Source organism: Lissotriton helveticus, chromosome 7, assembly GCF_964261635.1.
Source record: "Lissotriton helveticus chromosome 7, aLisHel1.1, whole genome shotgun sequence".
NCBI lineage: Eukaryota > Metazoa > Chordata > Amphibia > Caudata > Salamandridae > Lissotriton > Lissotriton helveticus.
The window spans coordinates 1,335,378,980-1,335,403,984 of NC_136068.1; positions in this window are offsets into that span (position 1 = coordinate 1,335,378,980).

Genomic DNA, 25,005 nt, shown 5'->3' on the forward strand with positions numbered 1-25,005 from the left:
ACTGGGAATCAATCATTTCACATTGTTTTGACGAACTTGTACACCACTTGTATGCACATACAGGCAATATGCTCTTTCTCGACAGGTAAGGAATACAGAGGAGCTGCTAAACTACTATTGAGTCAGACGAGGGATCTAAAGCGTTTTGCTGGATATACAGTGGAATTGTTTACGTCAGACAGAAGGTCAGAGTTCATTGAGTGAGATGGTTGGTAAAATACATCATAAAGATAGAATGGGACTAAGTTCAATCTAGATCCCTTTCAGAAACTGACGTGTTTTCGAAATTGCCATGACAAATGACCCATTGCGCGTTACTGGATAACTTATCAACTGAGGCCTCGTCATCTCAGGTTAGTTTTGTACTTACCAGACCTTAGTCATCAAGATAATGACACTTGAGGGATAGGTGGCTAAGTTCTCTATATACTCCTTTCAGAAATCGACTCACAATCTAATAAACTCCCTAGTGAAGAGAAGCTCACTAGACTTTGAACGAGATCTACTGACTGTGAATTGAGGGTAAGTCGTCCTGTCTATATACAAACTGGAGTACCCCTTAAAATCAGATAAGGCATTCGTACAAAGACATATTTATTACATTTACAGGAACGCTTGTCTTTAATTAGATGGATAATCGAAACTAGGAAACCCTTGAACGCACTCGACCAGGGTAAGAACTCTTTTTCTTTGAGGCACAAGATGTATATATATAGGAACAGATGAATACGTGAGGGACACTCATGTAACACCCGTAAAACCTTTTCTAGGTACCACTCCTTTACTTAGTTATCAGTATAATTTCTTCGTTAAACTACTCTTTAACTTGGTGAGCGATCAAACCTGACAGAATTTTGAGTAGCAATCTTTCTTCTTTTTCTTTTTTTTCTGTACTCCCTATTCATTCTTAAATTACTAAATGTTAGTCTACATTTATGGAGATTCTGACATAGGTTCTAGTGCTGGACCACACCTTAAATGGAGCAACTACGAAAGATACTAAATGTTTTAGTTTAATTGTAATGAGCAATGCCTTGAAAGTAATACACAAGGAATTAGGACAACAGAAAAAAGTATGAATTTTGTATTTAGTGATAATCCATGTGTAGTAATCAGATACATGATATGTTATTTATGATTACAGATATCCACACAGAATTTACAATTGGTTGGAAAGAATATCTGTTCTGCTAAAGGTCCTGAGGAAGGTGGTCCTATCCCACCAAAACGCGTCGACCTAGCGTAGAAGATCACACTACAACCTGTGATCCCTCAGACACAGAATAATGGATGAATGTATAATGTATGAGAGTGTATGTATGAGAGATATGTGAGACTGTTTTTTGAAAATAATTTTTTTCTTTGTGTGGATTCATTTTACTTATTGATTTATGTGTTCTTTTTGATAAAATAACTGTAATGCAATTTGGAATCACTGTGAAAAATAGAATTTTGTAAAAAAAAGAAATACATTAAAAAAAACCTTTGATAATATATAGTGTTGTCACCTTGTGTTAGAAACTTTGTTGATAAAAATAAGAGAATTGTTGAGTACTAAAGTATTTAGGTCATGAGGGAATCTTTTCTCCTTGGTATTGTTATGTTCCCCTCTTTCCCTGACCTCAAAGTATAATTAGAGGGGGTCCCCTTTTCTATGTTAATGGTGGAAATGGTGTCCACCACATCAGTCCGGAGACGGTAGCAGGACTCGGGGGCCGGAAACTGCCCAAAACAGACACAACAGTAACAGGGAGAGGAACCAGCAGGGACCTGGGAGACGTGGGAAATGGGCACAATGGCACACATGCACAATTAAGCACAGCACAACTGCAGACAAACCATGCCCAAGAGTAAAAACACCAACCAAGAGCACTAGTCATACAACCCAGCAACATCACACCACTGAACAAGCTCAGAAGTGAAAACCACACTGCCTGAAAGGGAGAAGGGTGAGCCAAATCAGAGCAGAAGGGACATCTCACACAAAATGCAGCACACACACAGAAGAAGCAGAGCACCCCAACCTCGAACGCTATGTGGCACAAACACCATCATTTGCACAGCCGAACACAGGACACAAGTGCACCCGCCTGGTGCCGGTAAACGGCCATACCCATCTGGATAAGCATGAAACTGGGACATGACAATGCACAAGTACAAACCCACAGTCCAGATGGGGTAGCAATGCACATATGGCAGGGAGCCAGAGAGTCTGTGACACACACATTGGCATACAAATCAAGTCACAACACAGTCGGAGACAAGTGAAAGAACGGAAACTTTATCAACAAGTACGTGTCAGTAAGGCCAAGAGAAGTGCCACAATATGCAGACCAATGCAGCAGCATGTCGGAATGAGGAATGTAGGAAAGAGCCCTTTGCCATCTCGGGGAAGTCTATAACCAACACAAGTCTGTGCCAACCCGCGTCAGTTGTCCGCGCACGGATCATAAGTCCAGGCCAATGCACTCAAAACAAAAGGATCCACCTCAAAGAGGTTGAAAGGGAAGAGTGCCCAAAATTGGTAGGGCATACACAATGTTTGTTAAAATACCCCTGACACACCAAAAGGGCCCTTGGTGTCATGCTTCATCATAGGGGTCTTCCCGCCCAGCTGCGGGACGGGGCGTGCAACAACTAGCGACTACGCTGGAGCACTGTTATTGTAGTGCTATGTGTGGTGTATATGTAGTGAGAGAAAGGGTCAGGGGTGGATGAGACGTGTGGGTTAAAAAGTACCTGTCCTTATAGACTAAAGAAATGTATTCGGTCATAGGCTGGTACTGTTAAAAAGGTAGTTCCGAGATATCGCGCCTTTAATGTTTTGATACTCCTTGGTAAGTCAACATGTTTCGAAGCATCAAGCCTTCTTCTTCAGGATTAAAGATGATCTCTTAGGTGCTCACTATGTTGCTATCAATTAGTGCAAAGATAAGTGCTATATACAAAGAGTGGCGTTAAAATACAGTACCCAGTTGGTATTGTTATTGTGTAAGCTCTGTCAGTATTTCAGAAAATAAGCCTGAAAAAGAAAGCACAGTTACTTCACGTGCATTTCCCAATGTGCAAACACAGATCACCTAATGGAGAGAAAAAAGGTGATGAATTGTGACAATAGTGTCATTTAAATGTATAATTAAACACAAGTGCTGTGACCTGTTCAGGACGAAAGGGAAACAAACACAGGACATACAAACAAAAAACAGAAAACACACTCTCTGTGTTGTAGATTTCGCAATAGCTGTGGATCAGAAAGGAAACAAGTACATACTAGAAACGGTAGGAGTCACTGCTCCATGATCCTTCTTTTCGGGTGGGGAGGAAATGGCCACTGTATTCTGTTTGTGGGAAAAATAGAGAGATAAATGGCCTTACTCTATTGTATTCAGAAAGTAAAAATCGTGAGAAAACACGGCGTTTTTACTACTAACGTGAAAAGCACACTCAGTGCTAATGTCATGGTCCCCCTCTGGCTATGCCGTACTCCCTCATTGGTTATGAAGTCCTCGCCTTCACTCTCGCCATCCCGCTGCTCCGTGGTGTGACAGAGAGCGCGGTAGAGGGCGTATTTATGCAGCCGCTAATTGGTTAAGTGGTTAGTTCAGTGCTCACACCTGATAGTGTGGCCGGAAGTGTGGTCACTCAGTGAAGATGTCAAACACTAGAGTGCTGATGTACGTATGCTGAGGTGAGCGGAAGTTGTGCCTTGTGCTCGCTTCCTGGTGCTCGTACGTCTGCCGAATATCAGTTGCACAGCTGACTCACGCGGATGTGTTCCGCACGTGAGACTGACGCGCCTCGTTTTGTAATAGGAAGCGTAGGTCTGTTACTGTGAAGCTCTAATGCCATATGTTTAAAAATAGACAGTCGTATCCCAACAGCTCCCCCTTGTGTGTGTCATTGATGTTGGTCCTCAGACGCGATCTGGTGCGTCACGCTTTCCTTCACTGTACATTGCGGTTCATGTGCTTCAAGCATAAATATATAGTGTGATACGGTCTGCAGAAGCGGTAGGGTTACTTTATCATAAAGGAGGAGGGGTTGCCAAAATTGGTGGTATTTCAAAAACGGGGGAGCGGGGGATACCCCTTTGATTGTAAAACATGAAAAGAATGATGGGCTTTCTCATCGAGGTATGACCTAGTCATAAAGGCATTTATCTCATTACGCACCACTCAATTAGGGTGGACCAGTGGTGTATAAAAATATATTCAATGGTGAATATACCCTTTGTAAGCTTGGGGAACCCCAGCATTAACTTGTTAGGGAAGTGTCACACATGGTATAGTGTAGTCGATGGGTGCTGTTCAATGAGAGGTCAGCGGTGCCCACGGAATATCATCGTTCAGCCCTGTTAAGTGGGTCCCTAAGCGAAACACCCAACATTGTTCCTTTTCCAGTAGACCCCTCTCATTCTGGATTTTGCTCAATCATAGTCCATTGTAGATCACTTATGCTGTGTCCCATGGTTAGATAGTGGCCTGCCATCTTAGTGGTGCTCTTCTTACACCGCATATTACTCTTGTGCTCGCCAATCCGTATCTTCACTGGTCTAGATCTCATACCAATGTACTCTTTTCGGCAGGGGCAGGTGATCATATAGATCACCTTTCTGCTATTGCAGTTCGTTAAAGCCCTTAGTTCCCATACTGAGCCATTAGTGAAGGTGGTTTTTTTGCTCCACTGTGTTAGTTCACATGTACTGCATGAGCCACAAGGGTAGTGGTCCTGTATTCGTTGTAGGCTATTGGTTGGGTTTTACGTTCTTGTATGGCTCTTGGTCTGGTGTGGACAAGAAAATCCTTTAGGTTCCTTCCTCTTTTGTGGGAGAACATTGGTTTGGGGAAATCAAGACCGCCACAATTTAGGATTTTCCAGTGCTTGTTCACTATTTTTGATACTCTGTTTGAATTGGTATTGTAGGTTGTGACACATATAGGGCGTGTTTCAGGTTCCCTAGGTGTGCGGTTCTCAAATAGCACATCCCTGGTGTTGTTCCTTTTCCTTATTGAAACCCTTTTCTACCACTTTCTTTGGGTAGTTTGGTTTCAGGAGTTTTACTTCCAAGTCGGATGCTTGTTTATTGAATTCCGGACGTCAGAACAGTTCCTCCGGAGGCGAAGGGAACTGTCCATATGGGAGATTATCCCGCAGGTGCCTAGGGTGGGAGCTATTGTACAGAAGGAGGCAATTAGTCTTCCGCCTTCGGGAAGATGTTTGCATCAAGGAAAACCACGTTTTTATTTGAGACTGTGTGGGTGAATTTCAAAAACACATCCTGTTGGGCCACGCCATAAAGTTCCCAACTGATTCTGCGTTACCCTTCCATACTACAAGAACATCATGGATGTACCGTTTCCAGATCACAATGTGGTTTTGAAATGGGTTCTGATGGTGTAGTATTTTGGTTGTCTGTAGATGGTGTACATAGAGACCAGCCAGGCTGGGAGAAAAAGTGCTCCCCATGCTGGTCCCATGCTTTTGTAGGTAGTGTACCCCCTCTTAAAGGAAGAAATTGTTCTTCAGTGCCAAAGTGATGCACTCCATCACTACATTCCTGGGTGTTTGGTAGTGCCAAGGTGCTGAGAAAACAACCTCCGCCATTATGTCTCATTATGGGGTAAACTCGTATAAAGGCTTTTGACATCGAGTCCCAATGGTAGGTTATGTTCGGGGTCGAAGGGGAGATCCTCGATTAGTAGTTGTACAGTTTTGGTATCTTTCAGGTAGGTGTTGGTTATTTGGACTAGTGGTCTGAGAAAGGCGTCCGTAAATTTGGAAAGGGGTTCCATTATTGAAATTATGCCAGATACAATCAGACGACCGGGAGGGTACGCCACATTCTTGTGGATTTTGGACATGGTGTAGAAATACGGCATTTTCTGGGATTTCTGTATTAGGAAATCAGCTTCCTTCTTAGAAACCCAGTCATGGGCTGTTGCTTCTTCTACCATCACCATGATCCGTATCCGGATCTCTTCTGTTGGGTCATCTCGAAGTATCTCATAGTTCCTGAGATCATCAAGGATTTTCCTACATTCGGTGTCGTAGTTGTTCTTGGTTTGAATCACGATGGCCCCTCTCTTGTCAGCAGGTTTGATAACCAAATCGATGTTGTTTGCCAGTTCTTGTAGGGCTTATTTTTCAATCCGGGTGGTGTTCTGGAAGGTATTGGTGTCTCTATTTGGTAGGTCTGTTAATTCCTCCATGACCGCCTTCTCAAAAGCTAATAGCTCAACCGGTACTGTTGAGTATAAAGGGGTGAAAGTGGATTTTTGTCGTAGTCCTGTATCGGTTCTTTGTTCCTCTGTGGTTTCCGTCTCATTTTGGTTTGCAAAAAAGACACATAGTTTTAATTTGTGCATGAATTCTTTCATTTCTAGACTCAATTTGAATTTATCCATTTTATTGGTGGGGACGAAACCCAAGCCTTTCTCTAGGATGTGCCACTGGGGGTCCGTAAGGGTAAGATCAGTTAGGTTAATCACTAGTTGCCCCACCTGCTGGTTGAGGGCTGGTTCGTTGTTGCTGTCATGCTCCGTGTTGATGCTCGAGCTGTCTCATCTAGGTTGTGGCTCCAATGCACCTGGTTGCCTCTCCGGTTCCTGCCTCTTGGTGATCCCGGGCGTGAACCTAAAAAAGGAGGTGAACCATAGGAGTTGTACTCTTGTGGTGCTTGGTTCCATTGTTGACGCATCCACCCTAGTGCCCACGAGGGGCATAACCTCTTCACTCCCTAATTCTGTTCTCTTATAATCCAGGCCAATGCAGCCATGTCCACTGTCGACTTGGGACATGTGACCTGATCCCTAACATGCAACCAGGTGTCGGGACACGTGCAGTGGGTCCCATCCAGTTGTGGCTGCAGGTACCTTGTCACTCGTCCATGAACGTGAGTGCAACTGCGTAGGCCAACATCTCTAATGAGCGATCGTCATCCACCACATCTGACATGTCATCGACGTAATCCATCAGCTGACCCAGACAGATGGGCTGACTCCAACCACTGGCCCCAATGTGCACCAAAGCCCAATCGGGCAGTGGCTCAATGTACTCACTGCACCCGAGGACTTGTGCAATCTCCCAGGTCCAGTGTCCAGCCTACATGCCAAACATCCATGCATGCCATAAAGGGGCATCACAGTGACACTCCTGGTCGTGGGCCAACAGGGGGCGCACACACACATCGTAATCCAGGTCATTTACCATTACATTGGAGAGACAAACATCCATGGACCACTCGAATATGCACAAGCGACAATGCAACACAGGCTGAAAGCAGGTGACGCCCGCAAGGTGGAAGCTCAGCCAGTAACTGATCCGCAAGACAGCCAACGCCAGTGCCCCCAGTACATGCAGCAGACGTGCACGGTACAGGTCGATGTGACTGGATCCGAGCATGTGTCCGGAATGGTCTGCCATTGCTTCAGTGGCTCTTCTAGAAGCGGCACTGGCTTAACCTGCGCCAGTCCTGTGGATGAAATGGCACAGCTCAGTGCAATGAGCAGTGTCTGTGTGCAACGGGTGCAGGCCTGGAGTGGGGTGAGAGAACGTGTGAAGGCCATTTCACGCATGCCAACTACAACGAAGGACTACTGCGTGTGGGATGTGTACACGGCGGTCTCACTTCGGCCAGTGTGTAGTGTGGGAGTCGCAAGCAAATGCTATTATATCTCTCAGGGGGTGCTGGACATATGCCAGTTCCTGCTCGGAGCTGCAGATGTGCTACCGCCTGATAGTTCACACAAAGGAACTTCCATCCCTACAGTAACTTCTCCATACAGGAGATGCACAGGGCCTGGCATGGGTGTGGTGGGATGTCTACGACCCTGGAAACACCGTGATGCTGGCCTTTGAAGGTGTGCTGCCGAGTGAGTGTAGGCCAATGGACCGGACAGGGCAGGCATAGGTGTACAGCCCATGGCTGGCTGTGATCGCGCTGCAAATGAGGCCAGGCAAATGACTCATGCATCCTCAGGGCTGATACACATCTAACTTGGCATGCATGTGCCAAGACCCCGAGCGCTTATGCGCTCCTACATGTCCCTATATGTGCGGGTCTGCCCTACTGGTGGCTATACACCAACAAAGAGACACACTTACTACACTTCCTGCCCAAGGCCAGGTCCGAGCCCAGCCCTGCTCCCCCTGCTGATTCAGCACACCCCTGCACTGGCCTGACATACACCGGACCAGCACACATCGCTTGTGCATTCAGGAGGGTACGTGTGAATCTCCATGTAAAGGGTCACTGCCAACGCTGAGTTGACATGGTAACAACCGCTGAAGACAGCACACTGTGATGTTGCAGGGCCCGTGCCCTTCATGCTGACACAATGACCACACGGACACACTTGCTCAGCTGGTGTGAATGGCTACAGGCACGTGCGCATGGCCACATTTATTGGCAGGCACACATACTGAGTGTTAACTGTGTTGGATGTGTGTGGGTTGTGTGCACACCAGCCAGCAAGGGCTGCCTGGTGCAGTCAGAAATCGACAACAATCTACATCACAAAGGACACAACCATTCAACCATAAAGGCCCCATGACTTGTGCTGCACAGAGTTAGTGGCCCGGATGCACAGCGGCCTGCACAGGCCTACCGTGACTTGTGGGGCACTGGGGCAGGGTCACGAGTGCAAAGCAGGTTTCTGTAGATGTAAAAGGAGCATGTAGTGGAGTGTCTCGGTGGACAGTGGAAGCTGTACCCCCAGAGCATGATACAAAGAGCAGGCCCATGCTGAAACAGTCACTATGGTGGAGGTGAATGGAACAGACACATGTCGGACACCAAGTCTGGCCCAGCCAGATGAAGATGCAGGAGAGCACCAGGCCATGGACTCAGACACCACCATGGTCAAACCAGTTAGTGCCCATGACTCATTACGCACAGAGTTAGTGGCATTAGTGCTGTTAGGGGATGCTGCCTTCGATGAGGTGTGCCCAATGGTGTGGACTCCTCCACATCTTACCCAAGACACAGTTCCACATGTGTGACCTAATGGACCGCAGGGTAGGCCTGAGGCAGCGGTCAGCATGGGCCATTCACTGAGTGTCGCCGGCTTCAGTTGGATGGCCCCAGCGGCCTGTGTAGTTCAGGTTCAGGGGCACCACGGGACGCAGACTTGCAGTGAACAGGGTTAATGGCACCAGGTCAGTCGTTGATAGTGTTCGATCACCTCTGTGACTCAGATCCGGCTTTTGTCTGGATTGAGCCGCATCTTCCTCTTACTCCTCTCAGTGCATTCACTGGTGTGGACTCTGCCATTCATGATTCGCGACAAGGTGCTGGATGTGGAACCTACTGGTCTGCAGGGTAGGCCTGAGTCCTCATCCACGTGTGGCCGGCTGGCATTGAACAGAGTTAGTGGTACCTCGTGTGGCCGTCTGGCGTTGAACAGGGTTAGTGGCACCTTGTGTGGCCGGCTGCCGTTGAACATGGTTATTGGCACCTCGTGTCACAGGCCTGACATATGGAATTATGCCTCACTGATCGAAGGGGGTATGGTGCTGCAGCCGCTGCCACCGACTTGGGATCACTGCCATTCAGGACTCAGGACACAGTTCCACATGTGGGACCTACTGGGCCGGAGCAGAGGTCGCGGGACTGGTGCTTGGAGCTTGCTCCAGCACGTGGTGGGCCCTCTTTCACACACGTCAGTGTAGGCAGGTGAGCGGAGACTCGTTGGTGCACTGAGGCAGGCATAGCAGGTCTGGGGACCAAGGGCCTGGGCTGCATCAAGTGCTCAGGGATGCAGGCCCCGCCGCACTTGGCGCAAGATTCGTGGCGTGCCGCCCTGGCTGACGCATGGTATATTCCGAATGAGAACCAAGTCCAGTGCAACAGGCTTTTTATTCACACCCCTACGCAGGCCTGGTGTATGCAGGTCCAACCCACTACGCATGCGCATGCATGGGCGGACGTAATGTGCAACATTTCCGCGTTCTGTCCCACAGCCTGTGGAGACATGGTAACGTCCACTGGCCACTACACTCCATGCACCAGCAGTTGCTCTCCAAATGGCCATTTCCGTGGTTTGAACTCTGTGATCTGTCCGGCATCTTCATGCCATACCTGGCATTGGGTAGGTTAGCATTCCTTAGTCACTTGCTGCTCTCGCACATGCCTGCTCAATGCCTCTCCTCACATCCTGCTATTGTGTGTCTTTGGTGCCATGCCCTGGCTGGGTTGTGGACATGGCAAGGCCGGATTCCAAATGGAGTCGTGTTGTCATGTTTGGTCGTTTGGCTTGTTGTGTGTCATGTTGGATGTAGTTGTGCTGCGTGCCCATTGGAATTGTCGTGAGTTGCATGACTGTGGCGGCAGATGCGTTTCAGGTGGGTCCGCTGTCTTTGTGTACGCTGCCTCTGTGTCGTTCCTGGGGGGTGGGGGGCGGGACGGGTCCTGGGGTGGAAGCAGGCTTGGGGTGGTTGCGGTGGGTGTTATGACACTCATGGGTATCCACGGTGCATGGTCATTGTCTCCATTGCATCCGTGGGTCTTTAGGTGTGGCTCTTGGCTGGGCTCCCTTTTATACTGCAGGTTGTCGTCCTCCTTTACACCTGCAATAGGCAGGTGTTAATTCCCTGCTGCTACCGTGGCTTATCGCCTGTTTTTGTTTCACATCGCAGATCTGGCAGTTCGTTGTGAAAGTGGTGTTGTGGTTTTTTCGTGTGGTTTTGCACGGGAACGCCTACTCCGCATCTCATGAGGGTTAGTTGGCTGTGTCCACCGTGGAGATGCATTTTGAGGGAGTTTTCACAGGAATACAGGTGATGTCTGCAGTTTTCACTATCTTGTGAATGGGGTGTTAAATCTATCTCCACTTTTGATGCGTTAAGGTGGGGATAAATCGGAGTTGAGTCCTTGTGAATATCCACCCAAATGTATAGTATCTCTTGATAGAGGCCCACCAAGCCTTCTTTCTTTAGACTACATCCTGCTTGGGTGCACCTCAGGAACATAACCAACCCTAGAGCACCTCAATACTTTCAGCCCAGCAAATCTTTACCCTTACATGTAGCTTATGCAATCTTTGAGCAATCTGACACTCGAACATCAGTCCAGACTCGAAAAAACTCAGGAAATAGATTGGCCACCACTGTAGTCACCAGGCTTAACGCCAGAATCCCCCAAGACTGATCTCCTCCGTTGACATTATGCACAGGATCTCTTACCTCATCTATTAAACTCATGGTGTTCCATCCTCAATGCACCAATTGTAGAAATTATACTTTTCAAATGAGTTTATAGAAAACATGAATGTATTCATTGCAGAAATGTGTGTAAAAATCCATCCAGGATGAACTCTCTTAATTGCTTCCTATTTCAAAGACATTACACAGTCATAGCATGCAATAACGTGTCATGATTTCAAATGGATAACATAAAAGAAATACTTTCAAGACATGGATCGCACATTACCCGAATGTTCAAAGAGCACGCACTATGAAGTGATCCAGACTTCGGAAGTAGGCAGTCTACAAGCAGTGGGCATGCTAGATCTCGATTTCAATCGAAGAGCCCCCAGCCGGCATACTCATGAGGCAGACACACGTTTCAACTACCCTCACAACTGGCACAGGAACGCTATGGCGCAATCCAAAGTAATCACAACACTAGGGGAAACATAACAGGGACTCACATCCCACGCGACAATATAAACACAAGACGAACCACACGAGGACAGCACAGAATTACATACCAACATGACAAGAGAGGGAAAGGGGAATGGAATGGCACACAAGGTAAGAACCACGCTAGAGCTACACAGCCTACAACATAATGCATACCAACAAACTTCGTACATTTTGTGATCGGAGCACAGCATGATGTGTATCCCATCTGCGCAAACTACTAGATTGGGGAACTTGACTATCACATAAAATACTTCCATACTGTGCTGTGAAACAGCAGCCATTTCAGGGAAGCATATGTCTTTTTAAATTGCATGATCACTGAAGTGGAAAAACCATGGAATAGCGGGAAATATATCTTTGTGATATACATCCTGGTTTGGCTACCAAGTCACACTTTGTATGGGACACAAAACCAGAATATGTATGGAATGTATGGGAAGTGCAAGAGTGCCATGTGTGGTTATATCTTAAGATGCGGTCGAGCTCTTTCATTCTCCTCTTGCAAAAGATGTGCCGTGTCTTCAATATATATATATATGCTCAAATTGCCAAAAGACACCTTGAGGAATACAAAACTGGTATTTAGAATGCTGCGCGTCTCGTGTCTGGCCAATCTATATTTGTACACGTGGTTGCATAATTCTTCTCAGTCTTCTGCTGTTTGTGCAAACATTTGCAATTAAAGGATGGATAAAGCATTCCAGCTGCGAATCTCAATTTGTGATTTTCTAAAACTGCATTTCACAATGTATGACTTTTCTTATTACCACACAAACTTTGTGAATCCTCTCGTTGACGATTGTCATACATTGCCACAGGCCAATTTCCCATCTGCAAAAGGTTTAGAGACTCGTTGCAATTACACAATGCTTCATATATTTGTCTCACAGTGTTTTTCTCTCAGGCTAATCTAAATGCTTATCTGCTACTTCCCTAATGTGTAAGATATGTACACAAACCAGGCGAGAAAGCAATTGATTGGAGAGAGAGACATGGGGAAAATGAGGGAAGACATGATGGTGGTTATGAATAGTAATAAACATTTTTTTTTCAGTTGTAGACTGAAACGAATTCTTCCGAACTATGCTTCTGCATATAATGGAAGAGAAAGCAGCCCATACAAGGAACAAACATTGGCAATGGCTTAAAAAATGAAAGTGTATTTTGTGTCATTAATGGGTGTAGACACTTAAAAAGTCATCATACATGCACTCTTTCACTCATCTTTCTTTTCATTTATCCATTTAATGCTCCACTGACCCATCCTTCCGTTCACCCGCTAAAAAACTCCAATAAAACGTACACAAACAACAATATATGTAAGATAAACTAAAAGAGTACAATTAGAAAAAAAGAAAATATTCTGCCTTCTAGATATAGCGGGTATACACTTGATGGCGTTTGTCTTGCAAATGTATTGCAAATCGTCTATTATTGTTTTAAATTTCAAGCATGACCGCCTCATTTGGAATCATGTTTGCCATCTTAAAATGATAAAACAATGATACACTATGGACGAAAGCATTGCATAATTATCTCCTGGTTTAGATGGAGTGGCCACGGCAAATGCGACACACTGCAGATTAAATAGGCAGCAAACAAGCAACCAGTCAGCACTGCAGGGAGACCTGAAGTATCTATTCTCTTAAGAAGCATTAAAATAAAAAAGAGGAAAAGCAAAGAAATAAAAGGGGAACTATGAAAGGAAAAAATTAAAAACTAAAGACTGCCAACCAGCTCAGATGCTGAAGTGCACTTCTCTTCAGATGGATGTACACACCTGGTGAGAAAATGCCATCATTCATAGTGCAAAATAGCCAATAACTGTTGCAGACTGAACCATTACTCCAAGCAATTTGCTTGGAAGGGAGCAGACAGTAAATGACACTGTGGCAGAACAGAGTGGTTCCAAACACCCTCTATATATCCATGTGGATATATAGTTAAATATATGGATGGGTGTGTTATTTAATGATTTTCTTTTACTATAACATCCTAGAAGATATTTAAGAAGAGATTCTCTAAAGAATTATGATAGTGCAAATCTTCTTCCCCTAGGGTTAGTCACAGGCAGTAACCAACGTAAGAACCCTTACCTACTAAGTTAATCTACTAGCTTCCATGTAACAAAATACCTATGTGTAGGCTTTCATACAGAGTATTAACAATCCCTCTTTAAATGCTTATTGGCTTTAAAATATGCTGTTCTTAGACACTATAGCACGCCTATTGCCTTTATCATAACGTTTCATAATAATGAATGAGGCCTATACCCATTACCATTGGCTTGTCATCATAACCAATTTATACCCATTGTACTGAGCACTATCAGGACTCTGGCCAGGGTTGGCGGTGTATGCATATTTCATGCATTCCCTTTGACTCCTTTGAAATTACATTATTCGAAACAAGTTTCATAAAAGTACAACACACAATATCCAAAATAAACTATACATAAAAATAATTTCAGACAATTGACATAAATTTTACATAGAAATAATTTCAGACAGTGGGCAAAAGTTTTGACCTGATGAACCATGCATTCGCCACATATTTAGCCACCCCACAAATCATGTGCATTTAAGTGACATTAGTTTGGATGATACGCATGGCTAATCTATGTTCCCTCACCCCTAAATTCCTACAAACAGGTTTCAACCACCTATCTCTTGGTTTTTTATAGGCTACACATGCAAATAGGAAGTGGCCCAATGATTCTTTCGGGCAGGGACAACCTGGACATTTGATCTCTGTTCCACTATATCCCTTCCAGCCTTCTTTGAATGTATTGAGGGGTAAAATACTGTATCTGAATTTCAGAAACAGTGTTCTATCGCGAGGGACCTGGATAAAGTCCAGAAAGGGCTCTAACTTTCTAAGGGGCTTATGGTCAAGGAAGGTGCTAGTTAAATGGCCCCAATTTGGGTTCCTAAGTTCTTTTGCTACAACCCAATCCCAATATAGTTTTTTAACAATTGTTTTTGGGGGTGGCATTTGTGAAATCCAACTCTCCTCCAGACCTATAGATTTCACAAGCCTCTTTAAATTGTTCAGCCATTTAATTTTATTGGCTACATTCAGACTAATCAACTCATCCAAAACCTTAGCATAGTTAGAGAGTTCTGGAGTCCTTCTGAGACGAACCCAAAATAACAGCGGGCGGATTTGCACCAGATCAGCTATCGATTTTTTGCCCAGGTCTAAAAATAAAGGTTTCAAGGGGGATGATAAAGGTAGCGAAACCATGTCTCTAATGAACTTATTTTCCGCCACTATTAAAACTTTTGTGTTTTCCGCACCCCAGAGTTCTGAACCATAGACTGCCGCCGCCAGTGCTTTCCCTTCATAAACTGCCAGGGTAGGGGCTATGGGTCTACTAATAGAACGTCGCTGATTTTTAAGGATTACTCCTGCAACCCTTTTGAGGTTTAAGACCATTTTAGTGATATGGGCAGACCAACTCAAATTGTTACAAAGTCTTACTCCGAGGTAATCAAATTTTTGTACCACCTCCAGCGCGGTGCCATTCAACAAGAGGTTAACCTTCCTATGTTTCTTTTTAGAGGTTAGCACCATCAACTTTGTTTTTGAAGTATTTATTGTCAACCCCCTGTCTTTACAAAAACTGCAGAAACGATCAAGCAGTTTCTGCAAACCCATAGGGGATTTAGACATGAGAAGGGTATCGTCGGCAAAGAGGAGAGTGGGAGTTTTCTCTCCTGCAAGGACGGGGGCATCAGCCGGGTCCTCCCTCAAATGGTCTACCACCCCAATAATAAAGAGGGAGAACAAGGTTGGAGCCATCACACACCCTTGTCTCACTCCCCTATTTACCGGAATCTTCTCAGTCAGTTGGCCCTCGGATCCCCAGCGGATCCTAGCATAATTTCCTTCATGGAGTTTAATAATAAATTGTAGAAGGTAACTAGGAAACCCCATATCGGATAAGACCAACCAGAGCTTAGTCCGTGGAATAACGTCAAATGCTGTCTTCAAGTCTATAAAAGCCAGGTATAGACTGCCCTTCGTAATTAGCACTGACTTCCAACAGACTGCACAAAATCTGAAGACCTGATCTATTGCACCTATATAGCTTCTGAACCCGGCCTGGAAATGGGACAAGATGCCTTTATCCACAAGCCAAGATTCTGTGCGATTTATGATCACCCTTCCCACCACCTTCTGAATAGTGTCTATCAGACTTATCGGTCTGTAATTAGAGGGGTCATCCCTTTCGCCCTTTTTGTAAATAGTTATCACCTCAGCGCCTTTCCAGGAATCTGGAACAGGGTAACCAGCCTGGATCAAGTTCATCAGACAAGAAATATACTTAGCCCACACATTTGGTTCATATTTTAACATGTCCCCTGGGAGACCATCTTGGCCTGGGGCCTTCCCGGGCAATAGTTTAGAGATAGCATCTAATACTTCTCTCTGCGAAAATGGATCTGTATTGTGAATCAAAATTCCACATGGCATATTTCCAGGGGTAGTAGCTGGTTGCGATAACGAGCTATCCAAATTATCCTCACAGTACAGTTTTAAAAAATGGGAGTACCATTCCTGCTCCGTAATATGATTTAAAATAGGTCCTGCTCCCTTGCTATCTAAAACATTAGTTAATTTCCAAAAAGTAACAGCATTTTTCCCACATGCTGCTTCCTTAAGCTGTTGCCAATGCTCTTCCTCCCAAGCTCGTTCTGCGGATTTTATACTTCTTAAATAATCTTTCCTAGCTGCCCGGACGGCCACAGAATCCTTGCTTCGTATTGCTTTAGTAATTGCTTTCCTTTTAATTCTGCAATTACTCGTGTACCATGGATTACTTGTGGATATTTCATGCATTCCCTTTGACTCTCTTTGTGCTTTGTTCAGGCACTCTGCATGCCTCCCCTGACACTGCCTAAACTGAAGGGAACTACATTTCCAATAAATCTGTGTGGAGGCAATCTAGGGGTGGCTCCAGCTATAAATTGTAGCCACGTACTGCCCTTACTGCTCATAACTGGAGACTTTTCGTTAAAGCGAGTGGAGTCAGCTTCCCTCCGAGCTCATTAGGAATCCAACTTTGAAAGACGTCTCTTGCTTCAGCAAGTCTTAGAAGACAGTTTGAAGGAAACTAACCCCCAGAGTCTCGGTTGCTGCACAGGGCACGGTAAGAGCGCTTTTGTGCATCATTATAGAACTAACTCTGACTCAAACACGTAAAGAGGAGAGAGAAGCAAAGCAAAGCAAAAACTACAATTAAGGAAAACTGCTTACCTTAGAATCGTGCATACCAGGATCTGCATGATTTTGAACATCTGCTGAGAGAAAAAGAAAAGGATCTCTGAACAATTTTTCAAAATACATTATAACTAACAAAGAAGCTCAAAAAGACTTGTAACAGATACAAATTGCAAAGAAAGTAATAAAATGGTATTAATTGGGTAAACAGAATTTATAGTTATTGAACCCTTTACATATATAATAAGATATCTGTGATCTAATTTGTGTTATATTCCAGGTCATAACCTTTGAGTAAAAGGTTGACCAACACACAAGAAAGGGATGGATCGGAAAACCCCCAAATAAGGTACAATTCCGTAGTGAGTGTAAGCTGCAATGTTATGTCAATAAAACGTACTACAGAGCACTAATCAGCCCCAAAGAGGTATCTTGGCACAGAAAATAACGACAGGTATCAGAGCGCTTTACATGAGCACCAGTTTCGTTACAAATAAACACATTCTTTCTGGTTAGGCACCGGGAGATTAAACGATTTTCCCAGAATCACAGGCTGTTGAGCTGTTGCTGTGAGACTCGAACCCTGTTCCCCGGTCGACTGCCCTAGACCTTAGACCAAATCTTCTCATCTTTATTTGCGAATCTTCTCTGACTGTACCATCCTTTAAAGAGGTTTGGGGTTTCTTCCTACAACAGTGAATAGATTTCACACTGATTCTTTCACCCAAACCCTGTATCTCTAGGGGAGGTTTTTCAAGAAGTGGATTTTTGTAGCGCTGTCTCTACGTTTCTTGAATGGGTGACTCCAGTGGGTTCACTGTGATAATCTGTTTCTATCGTTTTGTCCAGCTCAACAGGGGTTAAAACTTTCTTCTGTGGCTTTGAGTAAGTGGAATAAAGTTAACAAGAAGCATTGCTGCTTCCTGGAAGAAGCATATCATATCTCAATAAATTACAATTGTATTCTCGCGACTTGGTTGCCACTATGAACTTTCTGACCCATTATCATTTGAAGTCTGATAGCAAGCAGAAATTGGCATTTGTTGCTAGTGTACTGGGTACAGTATAACAGTTGAGTCAAATTAAGATTAAGTTTATTCATTTACACAGGGTGTTGTCTTCTAATTTGGTGTATTTGGCTTATTTTCTTTCCAGCGGGGGTTCCTACTTTAGGGCTGGGGAGCCTTGCCACTCATGTTGCTAGTATAGCAGCTGCAGCAAAACATAATTTAAATACAATGGTCAATGTCCAATGACCTCAATCTCCATCTTGAAAATTGCGGGTAGGCTGAGATCGCCAGCTTTTTGGCGGATTTGGAGGCCTACCAAATGACCCAACAGGTTCAAACAGGTACTCATGTGGCTGGCCATCTGCTGGACCCTATCTTCTCTAACATACGCTCTCTTATGATTCTACCGCCCGTTCCACAGGTATGAACCGACCATTTTTTGGTCTCCTTTAACATGCAACTTCAGGTAAAAGGCGATTTGATCTGCCCTACCCCTGTCCTAAAGCGCCCTTGGCATAAGCTCAACTCTGGTTGCCTTTCTAAATGGCTGTCTAACCATAGGCCCCTGTTGCCGCCGGATATGGAAACAGCAAATTCCTGCTTTACTGAGTGGGTAACATCAGGCCTGGATAGCTGTATTCCGGCGAGGCTGGGAGGGAAATTCCACAGGCCATCGAACCCCTGGTTTAGTGACTCATTAGTCACAGCCAAAAAGGGCTTCAAGCAGTTGGAACACGTCTGGAGGCGATCTTATGACCAGGCGGCAAAAAGGGAATATCATGCCGCAAATAAGCAGTATCATAAGCTTATTCAGCGAGCTCGAGCCCAGTTTGTGGTCAATAAAATTCAGGCCAGTACTAACCCTGCTAAGACGAGCTTCTCTGTGCTGAAGAGCATGAAGAGTGGAGGCACCACAGGGACTTCCCCGATCTCCTCAGATCAGCAGTGTACTGAGTTGGCCTTGTTCTTTGTGAATAAATTCGATAAGATTTATCAGGGTTTACCCACCACTATTTCGCCCTCGGTGGTGGAGCTCCCGCGGACCTTTTGTCATATGGGGGTTAACACCCTGTCATCATTTCCTCCGCTGTCTCAGTTGGAGTTTGAGGTACTCTGCTCAGAGATCAAATCAGGTTCTCCAGCAGATACACTGTCGCCTGCCCATTTTCGTCAGTTCCACTCTCTTCTTCTTCCGCTGAACCTCAGCCTAGTCAATCTATCTCTGGCCTCAGCGTCTGTACCAAGGGCCTGGAAACATGCCAAGGTTATTCCTTTGCTCAAAAAACCCTTGATGGACCCTGCAGAGCCAGGTAACTACCGCCCAATTTCCCAATTGCCGTTTTTGGCAAAGGTGGCAGAATCACATGTGAATTATATTCTATCCAAGTTTTCGGAGCAGAATTCCATCTTTGACCCATCCCAGCATGGCTTCCGTGACCGCCATAGCACTGAGTCTGCCCTTCTGCTAGTCACGGAGGCCATTCGGGTGAGTTTGGATGTTGGTGACTCAGCGGCCTTGGTCCTCTTGGACCTAAGTGCCACTTTTGACACCGTCTCCCATGCGATTCTCTTAAACCACCTGCAGGAAATAGGCATCAGGGACTCGGCTCTGGAGTGGCTCCGGTCTTTTTTGGAGGGAAGGTCCTTTCAAGTCCTCGTCCCTCCTTTCCATTCTCTAGAGCTTGCCTTGTGTCAGGGTGTACCGCAGGGTTCAGTGTTAAGCCCCTTACTGTTTAACATCTACGTCCAGCCTCTGGCGGTGTTGGCGAAGGGAAGGGGCCTGTCGCTGGTATCATACGCTGATGACACGCAGCTAGTGTTCGCATTTTCCAAGAAATGCTGTACCAACTTGATTAAGTTTAAAGAGGACCTCTCTGCGATTGCGGACTGGATGGCGACAAACTGCTTACAGCTTAACGCCAGAAAATCTGAGATCTTGCTGTTTGGGAAAGACCAGGGGTTGTGGTCCGAGAAGTATTGGCTGGACCGCCTGAAACCTGCCCCCTCGCCCAAGGAGACAGTGAAAAACCTTGGCATCTGGTTTGACAATGGCCTAACTTTTGACGTTCAATCCAAAGCAGCGGCTGGGGCTTGTTTTGGGCTTCTGAGGGGGCTAAAGCCATTGTTGGGCTTCTTCCCTCCTAAAGTTCGACAAACCATCCTGCAGTCGACAATTTTGTCTAGACTGGATTATGGGAATTGCTTATACTTGGGCGCAACAAGGCTAGTGTCAAGCGTCTTCAAAGGGCTCAGAATGCAGCTGCTCGCTTGCTGATGGCCCTCCTGTATACTAGCTCTGTGTCCCATGTACTTCAGAAACTCCACTGGTTGCCGGTAGAAAAGTGCATTCAATTCAATGTGCTTCTTTGGCGCATAAGATCTTATCCCCCCAGGCACCAGTGGGAAAGGCGGGGCTGCTAGAGTTCTATGCGCCATGTCGTCCTTTAAGATCCGCCTCCTTAGCTCTGGTGTGCACCCCGTGTGTTTGGAAAGCCAGAGCGGGCGGCCGTTCCATTCGCAGCATGGCTGCGCAATTCTGGAATTCACTTCCTCTGTCCATCAGAGTGATCCAGAATCATCTTGCATTCCAGAGGGCCATAAAGACCTGGCTTTTCCCGGCTTAAGCTCTTCTTTTATTTTTTTTTCACTGGTTCTTGCCCTGGAGCTGTGGTCTGTACTGGGATGCCCCGTTGCTGGGGCAGCCATGCGCACTATAAATCTGACAAATAAATAAATAAATAAATAAATAAATAAATAAATACATTTCTTCATCCCATTCTATTCCTTCAATGTCAGGGATGAGAGATGCTGCCTTTCCTCCATTGAGTGAACCAGGCATGGAGATCTCTTGGCGAAACAAAAATCAACAGTATGTGGCTGCATTATTCGTCTGAACTCACTACGTGGTGTTCAATAATCACTGTACATATGACGTAAATGCAAATTCTAAATCCCCACTGCTGCCGCCAATGTCAGATTTTGGGGTCTCTGGTTGGCACAGGTAAGAACTTACCCTCTCCTCTAGTCAGGGCAAGGGACTTACTACTCCTAAAATAACCCCTGCTCACCCTCTAGGTTGCGTGGCGCGAGCACACAAGGCTAATCCTCAGAGCGGTATTGGTTAAGCATTTATGACCACATACAGCAATTTAAGAATACAACACAAACGGACACCAGTCTAGTTTTGATCAAAAATAGGTTTCCTTATATATATATCTCAAGAAGACTTAATACAAGGCCCAGACAACGTTTTAAATCAGGCCACAATACTATTCAGCAATCAACATAAGGATTCTGGTCAAACATCGTAGGTCTTGGTTTCTGTGCGCATTGCACACTCTTGTCCGACTCTCAGTGTTGAAACAATGTCACAAAAGGTATTAATCAAACGTTGCAGACTCCTGGGCCCGTGGCGTACACTCAGTAGCAAGAGTTGACGTAACAGTACCTTTTGCAAAGCGGAGTCCGGTTCGTAGGCGGCGTCCGGGACGTGCGGGCACGCACAAGATGCTGGCCGCTCCTCACGAGGCGGGCCCCGGCTCTGGAGGCGTCTCAGTACGAGGCGAAGACCAGTGGTGCCTCAAGGAGCGGGGCGGGCGATGCGGATTGCCGGGCATGGTCACGGCGTACGAGCCGTACCTTCGGTTCGGGGGCTGCTGGGGAAGGGCAGGCGGCGAGGCAGCCGGTATGAATCGTACAGGCCGGGTCTCTCCGTGCAGCGCGGCCCTGGTGAACCCAAGTGCAATTGCGAGATGGCGCGGACGCTTCATGCGTACGGGCCGTCCTGAGATCAGAGAGGCACTCTGGTCAGCTTCCAGCGGTGGGGGGCAGCGATGCGAGCAGTGCGGCTCGTAAAGGCGCAAAGTAAGGCAGAGTGTGGGCGGCCCAGCCGGACGTGCAAGGAACGGCTCGAAGCTTGAGCGGGCTCACACGATGCGAGGGCGGCCAGGAACCAGCGTCACGGCAAGGAGTAGGGACGGTGCGCACTGGGGATCGCAGCTCTAGCGATAAGGAAGGCCCAAGTTCAGCAGCAGTCAGTGAAGGAAGGAGGAGTCCAACAATCCTGGGACTCCGTTCAGGGGCAAGCTCACCCACAAGCCCTTGGAGATTAGTTTGAAGCTCAAGTTCTGCAAAGTCTCTTTAAGTCTTTTCCTCTTCTTTCTCAGCAAGGCACCCACTGCAGGCCAATCACCAAGGTCATGGACAGTACTCCTCCTCATAGCTTCTTCCAGGTCCTTCTTGTCAGGCAGAGGTTCTTCGTGGTAAAACAGGATCTGATTTCTTAGGCGCAGGGCTCCTACATTTATACAGCAAATCTTTTGTTCTTTCAGGCCTGGGGGCCTGTGCTTTGTTCAGTCCGGTTCTGGAGCACTTTGTTTTGGGAGACTCTGGCTTCTGCTTTCAGTGTGCAGGGTAGAGACATCAGACTCTCCCCGGGGGGTGGAGCCAGCATTGTGGTGGCCGAGCACAGCCCTATTCTGAGTCAAGGGCATTCCTCCCACCCATCCTGGTGTAATCTCTCTATTCACCACCTGGCGGCCCCAGCCTGTCTCCTGGAATACCCCAGCCCTGTCACACACAGAAACCAGACAGCAGCTACACATCCTTGCAGAGGCGGGCTGAAATGGTTAGGCAAGCAAATACCAGCTTTCTAAAAGTGGTATTTGCAAACACAGGATATTAAAATAAAATTTACTAAAAGATGTTTTTTATTATTCCGAGTTCAGGCATACTAAACTTGACTTTCTACCATATTCCCTGAGTCTGTTAGGAATGTATGATGTAACAATTGCAACAGCCCATTCTGGCCTATGAGAACAGGTAGCCTTACAATAGTGAAAAACAAAATTGGCTGTAATTCACTATTAGGACATGCCACACACATCAAGGCTTGTCCTACCTCATGCTTACAATGCACCCTGCCCTTGGGCCTACCATAGTGGTGACTAATATGAAGTTAATGGAAGGTTTGGGGACTGGCAAGTAGGTGCACTTGCGCAGTCAGCATGACAGTACCAGACTGCACACAAGTTCTGCAATGGCAGATCTTAGACACATTTTACCAGGCTGCTTCTGTGGGTGGCACAAACAGTGCTGCAAGCCCACCAACAGCATTTGTATTTACAAGCCCTGGCACTCCTGGTGCACTTTACTGGGGTCTGACAGTAAACCAAATAATCCAATCATGGACTCCAATCAATGTATACACTTTACAAAGGGAGCACTTGCACTGTGGCACTGATTGGCAGTGGCACAGTGCTCTGAGCAGCTAACACCAGCAAAACACATGAGGCAACAGCACCAAAAATGGAAGGGAGACCCACGCCAATGGTGCCAGGTCTAACACTTAATTCTTTCTTTTTCTGGTTGTGTTATTTTACTTTCCCATGGTATTTTCCCCTTTTCACTTTCCCTTATTTCCAATATGGTACATTACAGCCATTCTGGCCGGAGTTAACTATAGAATGTTGGGGTCAAGTCCTGTGAAGCCAGTCATGAGGTGTTGGTGTGGTGGAGGAGGGAGACTGTACAGGGGTGTAACACAGACCCCTGCAGCCCCCGTGGTGTGGGGGTCCCTAAGTTCCAGTGGGCCCCCTCAGCACAGCAATCTGGCTGCAGAGCTGCTGCAGGGAGGCCCCCTCAAGTTTCGTTACGCCAGTGAGACCGTAATGAAGACTCTTTCATTTACCTTATGTTTCCAGTGATATTTTTAATAATTACCCTTGAGTAGGTTAAATATCGTCACATATTATGCGATAATGCAAGTACCATTAAACAATGCTGTGTGTGATCTGCTAAATAAGCGGTTATTATTATTGAAGTGGTTTCTGTCCCGAGTGGTCTATTGGAACACTCTTGGCACTTGACGGGTGAGGGTGCAGGGCTATTAAGTTGTTGCGGTGAGTCCCCAGTCCTGATGCTCTGCGCCTAACCCTTTTCACATGCCACTAGCCGCCACTGTTTCTTTCTGATATTTCCAAAGTTCCTTGTAGCTCGGATATGTCAACTTACTTTATGCCAGGGACAAGGCTGATGGATGTGAAGGTAATACTTTGTTCACATACCAGTTATACAATTTGTTTGATTCCTTCCTCCTTTTTCAAAGCATTTCCTCCCGCCTTCTCTTGGAATGCAGCTTTGGTTGGAGGCTTTGTATTGCACAGCAGAATGTGTAGGAAGGGTGCCCTCTTATGGGCTATGTGTTTTTAGGTCTCGCCTATGCAGCGCTGCATAGGAAAAAGACCTTCAGCAATCGGCACAGCTTTTAGGGCAAAAATGTGCACGCGTTAAATTTTTTCCAATGACAACGCGTGCACATCTGGCGATTCCCTTGCGGGAGCTTTTTTGCCATGTGTTTTCAATTATCGCTCCTGGCGCCGCTCGCTCCTGCAAGGGAAACGCTTTCACTTTTGCCAACTCTTTCACTTTTGCCATGCGCTTGTTTGTAATGCTACAGCTTTAAGCTGAGTTTCTCTCACAGTTTTAAATTTTAGGCGTCCTTTTACCCTGTTAGGTCACATTTTTTGTTAGCGCTGAAGGCTGCCATGAATTGGTAATGAGGCCCCACTTTGCACATCAATTTTGGCCACGTGCCAAAACCAACTTCCCAACGGCAAGCTTTCTGTAAGAGAAGCCAAAGCTTTTTTTTGTGCTTTTTTCTTTGTGTGTGATTCGAAATCCTGTCTGAAAGCTGCCTCGGCTAGTTGTGTAGGCATGTCAAATGACTCTTTGCCGCGCTCTGGGGGCCATTCGCATTTCCAGGATTTTGACAAGTTGCAAAGAACTTTTGCAGCGCTATTTTGCCACCGTCCAAAGCTTAGCTGCGAGTCCATACTTTATATGAACAGAATGGCCAGCTGCTCTGACCGAGCTCTGTGAGAAGCACACTCGTACTTGCCCTGTTCCGCAGAAATACAATGTTCCTTCGACCTCCCGCTCAAAATGCTCTGAGGTGCGAATAAGTATGTACATAAAAATCTGCTTCCAAAAGTTTGTTTCAGATTCCAGAGATTGTTTGTTTCATTTTTGAATGCAAGAGTATCAGACTTGTGCTATCACCTGCTTTGCACATAACGGAATTAAAATATGTACACAGTTGCTTGTTACTTGGATGAGTGTACCTTTT